Below are 8,167 nucleotides of genomic sequence, written 5' to 3'. Positions count from 1 at the left end.
ACTAATCCTACCGACGGAAACACACGAGGTGGCTAAAAACAGACCTCCATCCTATGCTAGCTTGCTACCGATGGCCCGGCTAGCTGTCTGAATCGTCGTGACCCCAACCAACCTCACTACTCACTGGACCCTTTTGATCGCTCGACTAAGCATGCCTCTCCTTAATGTCAATATGCCTTGTCCATTGCTGTTCTGGTTAGTGTTTATTGGCTTATTTCACTGTAGAGCCTCTAGTCCTGCTCACTATACCTTATCCAACCTATTAGTTCCACCACCCACACATGCGATGACATCTCCTGGTTTCAATTATGTTTCTAGAGACAATATCTCTCTCATCATCACTCACCTACCATACCTTTGTCTGTACATTATACCTTGAAGCTATTTTATTGCCCCCAGAAACCTCCTTTTACTCTCTGTTCCAGATGCTCTAGACGACCAATTCTTATTACTTTTAGCCGTACCCTTATCCTACTCCTCCTCTGTTCGTCTGGTGATGTAGAGGTGAATCCAGGCCCTGCAGTGCCTAGCTCCACTCCTATTCCCCAGGCACTCTCTTTTGATGACTTCTGTAACCGTAATAGCCTTGGTTTCATGTTAACATTAGAAGCCTCCTCCCTAAGTTTGTTTTATTCACTGCTTTAGCACACTCTGCCAACCTGGATGTTCTAGCTGTGTCTGAATCCTGGCTTAGGAAGACCACCAAAAATTCTGAAATTTTCATCCCAAACTACAAAATTTTCAGACAAGATAGAACTGCCAAAGGGGGCGGTGTTGCAATCTACTGCAAAGATAGCCTGCAGAGTTTTGTCCCACCCTTCTCAGTCCACACCCACTTTCCTTTTGTCTTTCCTGCCCTTCTCAGTCCACACCCACTTTCCTTTGTCCACCAAGCCGTCATATCGGCTTAGCCCACTAGGGAACCTCCCCTATCATTTCCTTGTAACCATATCTACTGTTTGTTTGTTTATGTGTTTCTGTGATTATTTAGTTAATTAGTAAATAAATTATTAAGATAATTGGGGTATGGATGATACATAGTAAAGGCTGGGTTTGTGCAGATAACCAACAGTTTACAGAGTTTGGAATGAGACTAATGTGAGGTACAAAACACCTGTTTTTATAGGTTATTATTGTGTATTTACCATGCTACCATTTAACTCTAAAATAATGAATAATGTTAATAATTACATAACTGGTCATTTCTTTACCCTAAAATAAAGTGCTACCATAACTTCTTAATAATAAACAATTAAGCAGTTTGATCAACATTTCTCACTTGTGGTACTTAAAGAAAAATGTGGTTCATGATATTATTATTCATATGGATGAGTAAAAATGTTTTTGTACCCTAATTAAACAGGATGCACAGGTATCAGTCGAGAGTTTCAGCTTTCAGATCTTTATTGAACACAAACACACACACACACACAAACTCCTGTTAGAGTATCAAACACATAGTTATATACATGCACAATGTTGAATTAATGTTAAAGCTCTTTCGAGATGTCAATCTTCCTATCTATCATGTTTTGACTTTCGTTTCCCTATGAATAGTCATGCCTAGGAAAGTGTTGACATAGAAAACGGGAGGGGATACGTTTTGCATTGTGCATTTCTCTTCTCAATCACCTTGAGGTATTTCCCCCCTCTAGCATTTAATACATGTATCAGGAGCACAGCTAAAGCAGAGCCAAGCCCTGTGTGGAAAGGTACAAGCGTGTGGGGCGGTCCGATGCGACGGAGGCTATCTAGGGCTCATTCCTCGGCGGGTAGGACTTTGTCGAGGTAAACCTTGATGGAGGTGATGGCCTCGTCCAGGTAGGTGCCGACATGGGGGCGCACATAGTGTCCGTACAGACCCAGGCCGGCCATACGGGCCTTGTCCACCAAGGGTGCTGCTTCCTGGGCCAGACCACTGGACAACACACACACAGAGACAGGAGGAGATGTCAGTGATGTTATAGGTTAACATCCTATGTGTCTGGGTTAAAATACATGTGTTTTTGAGTGTTTTTTTAATTTAATTTTTATATCTGTTTATTGGAGTATTCTGAAATACACAGCAAAAACAAGTACTTTTATTTGAGTATTTGAATGGTTATTTGAGAACTAAAACAAGTAGCCTTCCAAATTGTATTTGAAAGCATTTCAAATACCTGGGTTAAATGCAGGACAACAGGATATTGACAGACTGACAGACTGACTCAATGCAGGGTTTGGATCGACGCGACAAGTTAAATTGGTTGTGTCGCTTTGGGGCACTCACGTTCCGATCTTGACAGCGCTCAGGAATTTGGGGTTGCCCTGCAGCTCCTCGATGTAGTCTTTGGCAGCCTGGCCGTGGCCCTGGCCCAGGTTCTCAGTCATAGGCCCCACAGCAGCCTGCACCTTGCCGTAGGCGTTCATCAGCCTCTTGTAGAACACAGACTTCATGGCCTCATACTTCTCCACCAGCTCCTTGTCTGGCTCTGGTACTTGACACAGGCACACAGAGACTGGAGGGGAGACAGGGAAGAGATCGTTTTTATTAATTCATTGCACTTGCTTAACTTGATTGACTGCTGTTATACAGTATCTAAAACCACTGGACTAACTATAGCCTCAAAATAGCCCTAATATAGTAAAATGCTTCGCATAACCAGGCAGTGTGTGTGAGTAAGGTTGATTTAGTGTCTGTGTAATGGAGATAGTTTGGTCACTTGGTTTGATCCCTCTCGTGATGAGTAAACTCGGATGAAATAATCAAAGGCCATTTCAACCTGACATCTGAGGTCTCTCATACCCCTGCAGATTGTGTAGCAGTGGAGTCTGATGCCCATAGTGTCACTGCTCAACGTGGTTGGTCGATCACCTCCTCAAGTCAGTTCAAAGCCTATCACCTCTCAGATAAACATACAACTAACTGTGCTATGCATTCCTGTTGGCTGACATTCTCTCACTGTCACTGACATGTTCACAGCTGCAGTTCAAAGGTAGCTATTACCTTCTGTTGTATAAACGACTGGAATGAACACTAAATATCCATTTTCATAAATGTTGGTAAATTTGCTTTTATTGTTTAAAGACATTGTGGAAGAGATCGGTGTGTTTTTTTCACTATCTAATCATGGCATGGGGTTGTTCAATGAAAGCCATGTCTTTGTTTCAAATATCACGAGGGTTTCATTTCAGAGACAAATAATCATGTTTTTTAGTCAAATGTTACATATCCGCCTCTCCCACAGAAAGAAGTTGTATTACAGTCAGGTTTTACACAGTCAAATGTGACAAATAGATACATTTTATATAAAGAGCTGTACAAATGATACATTTGTGACATCAATACATGGTAATAATTTTTTTACCAAAAAATATTCAACACAGTAATATGAGATCTGTATGTAAAACCTTTATATTTGACATTTGTGTCAATTAGCAGATGCTCTTATCCATCTTAAGCTAACTAGGTGAGACAACCACATATCACAGTCAAGTATACAGGATACGAACCTTCCATTCCAGCTAAACAATGGATATACAGCATTTTTGCACACCAAAAAGGTATTCATACACATCTAAAATCTATGAATTAAACATTTGAGAACAGTAAACACTATTTTACACGCACATGAAGCTACCTATAAGCATTCATTTCGGATGAAAAAACACAAATCTGGTTTGAGTTCTGCAGGGTGTGTGTTGCAGGTTCTCGGTCTTACCTTGGAGTGCAAGCACTAAGGCTAATGCCAACTTTCCGTTCATTTCTGAAAGAAAAAGACAAACACAATAGGAATTTATATGCATTATTTAGATGAAGTTAAATGCTATGCCTGTCTATTTATTAGACTATAAATCACACCTTTCTGATCAGGCATCAATGAAACTATAATTGATACGAAAGGAAAATGCATCTTAAAACGCATGAGTAAATAAATAATTAATACATTAATACATTAATATGTTTAGAGATACTAGAGCATTGAAATAATATATGCATAAAAGTTGAGAAGAGAGAGAGAAAAAGACGACCTCCTGTTGTAGTGGGTGTACAGATCCCAGTGAAATAAATGACAGTCTCCTTTGGTGGCTGAGTTGTCTGTAAAGAAATCTGGGCAAGTAGGCACCATGATATAGGGAGGAGAGTAAACAAACGTCATCTAATGAGTATGCACACAGGTACACTCGCACACAAACACCTACACGAACACACACACGCACGCACACACACCCACGCACCAGACACACACGAACCCACTGTACCTATAGGACAAACAACCACACAATCGTTCTCCTACACAAAGTCCATTGCACTTGAGACAGGTGATGCAATGCATCCAGATTATCACTTGGATTGGTTTCTGAAATCTATTTATGCTGCAATGCCCTATTCTGCATACGAAGGAAAGCCTAAATTCTCCTCAAAAACTTTTGCATATCAGTGCATGAAAGATATTTTTTTTGAATGAATGATCGTGTTAAGCATTTTAACTGTCTGAAAGTTTTCCATAATTGATTTGTCAACATTTGTGTGGAACATAAACCAGTATGTTTGACTGCCTCTGTGTTGAAATCTGTATTCTTGCACATATTCAGAATTCACGAACTCAACAACAAAACACTCTTCACAATGTCTAACAAAAAAGTATCTCAACGGTTTATTCACACTAAGGTCCATTCTCGCTGTTTATTTGAATGTGTTTCATGTATCCCAGTTAGTCAGATTATGGTTTTGATTGAATGAAACAGAGCCCTGAGTGTGTTGACTGTGTTCCAGGATCGATGTCTGCAGTCCACACAGTGAGACCCGAGAGAAACGTCCTGCAGGTCACACACATCTCCCCTCCAGCCAGACACCCCTGCTGAACCTTGTATCTCAACTGTCAACTCTCACCGAGATAACACTCTGATTTCAGCACAGTCTGTAGCTATCACTCCCATCACTGACGTCTCTGTCTGTCTGTCTGTCTGTCTGTCTGTCTGTCTGTCTGTCTGTCTGTTGCTTTCTCTCTGCCATTCTAAAATATTCTCAGTCTCTCTCAGGTTTCTACTTGATTCAGTTCAGAGAATGATGAATGTGAGCAGTGTAGATGGTGTCAAGGGAAAGTTTATGAAAAGGCACAACACTATAATTGTACAATTTATTTGATTTAGTGTTCATTCATTTCGTGGTTCACAATAGTTAATTGACTCACTTAGATGCAATATGTGAGCCATAACGGTTTGATTACTAATACACTCTATGGCAGTTTTAAAACTATCACAACCCTTGTGCTGTGGTTGATGAAACACTAGTAAACGGGTGTCCTCGTTCACCGGCCAAATTATACAACAGTGTTGAAGCGCTCTTCTGAAACATTGTAACACTAATGTCCTAGTTGTAATCCCTAGTGCATATGAACATAGAATCAGTCCTAGTATCACCTTGCATGAGTATATGTGCTGGCAGTGAGCTGGGTGGGTGTTCGTCTGCCTTAGATTCCGTTGCCATTAGATGGGTCTGTACTGGTCGATCTTCTCCTTGACTCTGTCCCAGAAGGAACTGGTGGAGGCTGAGGCCCAGTCCATGTAGGGATCAGCCACTGGTTTGATGTGGTCCTCGTAGTACGCACCAGCAAAGGCCTGCACCGCCTCTCTTATTCTCTGGGCTTTAACTTTGGCTGCCCTGTAAGACACACACACAAGAATAAATCAGTTGGAAGCAGCATCCACTGAGCGCACGCCTTTTACCCTTATCCTTAAAACGGCATGGTCGGCCATGGTGACTGTGTGTCTGTTTGTACCTGTATGTCTCTGTTGCCCTCTGCAGAACCCCCTCAGAGTCAGAGTCCCCTGGGGCTGGCGTCTGGGCCACTATGGACACACACGCTATGGAGGAGAGAGGTTACAGTCGGTTACAGTCGGTTGAAAACCATACTCAAAATACTACCAGTCCATGTCAACAGTTCAATGGAGGATAGTCTAGATAGACAGTAAAACATGTTGAAATGAACAGCCACACCTTGAATGAGCAGGAGGAGAGCAACTAGCTTCAGTTTCCCTGGCATCTGTCATCAAAACAAAATGGCAAGAATTGGCTAAAATACACATCTCATTTAGAAAAGAGATATCACATATAATGAAATTATTCAAATGATACATTTTTCATCACCCCAAACAAAACTAATCATACATTCAAATGATATATCACTGATATGTATATATATTTCTGTAATCAACATTATCACACATAACAGCTGGCCTCCAGTATAAAAACAGCTAGAAACTACACAATTCAAAGTAAGTGAAAGAGCATTTTAGGGAGCGTTTTACCTTAGTGTTTGTTCTCAGTATTGTCAATCTGTTTGGTGGAATCAAGTCACTTTATTTGAATTAGAGGACTTCTCACAGCGCTTTTTCTTGGTTGCATGTGTACATTGTTCTTGTTTTGGTGACCACTGACCGATGGTCTGTTTTTGGGTGGGAAGTGGTGGACTGATTGGATTGGCTTAGATGATCAGTGAGTCAGTCGTAAGTAGTCCAGTGTTTCGATACTCTTTATTTATTTAAGTTCTGAAAAAAGATTTTCTGGGTATACTGCAAACACCTAAATGTAAGCAAGCCGAAATATCATATATTTAGTGATAATTCCCTTTAGATTATATATATATATATATTTGACCAAGATTAATTATCTAACATCATTGGAAGATAATTTTGCTTATTTTAACCTAAAAAAGGGTTAACACAAAATATCTTGAAATAAGAAAAATTACTTGTGTCAGCTGCTACAGTATACATTTTTGTGCAAAATAAACACTAATTCCTAGCAACACATTTAAAAAAGCCTCTCAAGTTAAACTTTCATCCTTGCATTTTCCAAAAGGTTACATTAATCTCTCATAATGTTTTCAATTTCAACATTGTCTGGATAGCTATCCGAAGGTCCTTTATTAAAGACGAGTTCCAAAGTTCTCTCTCTCTCTCTCTCTCTCTCTCTCCCCCCTCTCTCTCTCTCCCTCTCTCTCTCTCTCTCTCCCTCTCTCTCTCTCTCTCTCTCTCTCTCTCTCTCTCTCTCTCTCCCCTCTCTCTCTCTCTCTCCTCTCTCTCTCTCTCTCTGTCTCTCTCTCTCTCTCTCTCTCTCTCCCCTTTCTCTCTCTCTCTCTCTCTCTCCTCTCTCTCTCTCTCTCTCTCTCTCTCTCTCTCTCCTCTCTCTCTCTCTCTCTCTCTCTCTCTCTCTCTCTCTCTCTCTCTCTCTCTCTCTCTCTCTCTCTCTCTCTCTCTCTCTCTCTCTCTCTCTCTCTCTCTCTCTCTCTCTCTCTCTCTCTCTCTCTCTCTCTCTCTCTCTGTCTCTCTCTGTCTCTCTGTCTCTCTGTCTCTCTCTCTCTCTCTCTGTCTCTCTGTCTCTCTCTCTCTCTCTCTCTCTCTCTCTCTCTCTCTCTCTGCAACACATCAGTTTCAGGCTCAATGCTGAATGACACACTGATACATGACTAACTGTGGATGTCATTTTCAAATCTTGTTTTCCCACTATTGCTTTTCCATTGATGCCCTTTGTCCATTCGCCTCTTCACCTCTTTCACCAATAGTTGGTTGTTGTGAGAACAGGGTACAGAGAGCAGATTAAAGCTGCCCACTATCATGACACTCCACCAGAGAATAGGGTAAGAATATGAGTAGTACCTGGTGGGGTGCACAACCCTCTTGCCCCCTGGACCCCCTCGAACCCCCCTACGTCTGACCCTTGACCTCTGGTCAAACACAGGAGCAGATCCCAGTAAACAGGGACAGCATAGTAATCATTAACTCAGGATAAACAGTGACTTTAGAACGGACCTTGTGAAATGGAGGACCAGCAGCAATTGTAGTGCTCCCAACTGCCCTTTGGTGTCTGCTATTGACATAGATGGATAGACCACTATCTCTCATAGAACACTCTCTGCTATTAATTCATTCTGCAGAATTATTTGACCGGGTTAGTGTCTCTCAATAAAGCTATTTTGATGTGTGGATATCAAGAGTGATACATTATATCCAGGGCATCAAAGTGTGTCTGTTGCATTGCTTTACAGAGTGTTCGTTGATAAGGAGAGCTCAATGACAGCATCAATCCAGAGTCCATTTGTGATTGTGACACAAGTTTGTATCTTTTTTTAGGGGAAGCATATCTTAGCACAAGAACATGAAGTTTCAAGAGATTGAACATTGT

Source organism: Oncorhynchus clarkii, chromosome 3 (assembly GCF_045791955.1).
Source record: "Oncorhynchus clarkii lewisi isolate Uvic-CL-2024 chromosome 3, UVic_Ocla_1.0, whole genome shotgun sequence".
Classification (NCBI taxonomy): domain Eukaryota; kingdom Metazoa; phylum Chordata; class Actinopteri; order Salmoniformes; family Salmonidae; genus Oncorhynchus; species Oncorhynchus clarkii.
Note: the sequence above shows the minus strand (reverse complement) of the source record.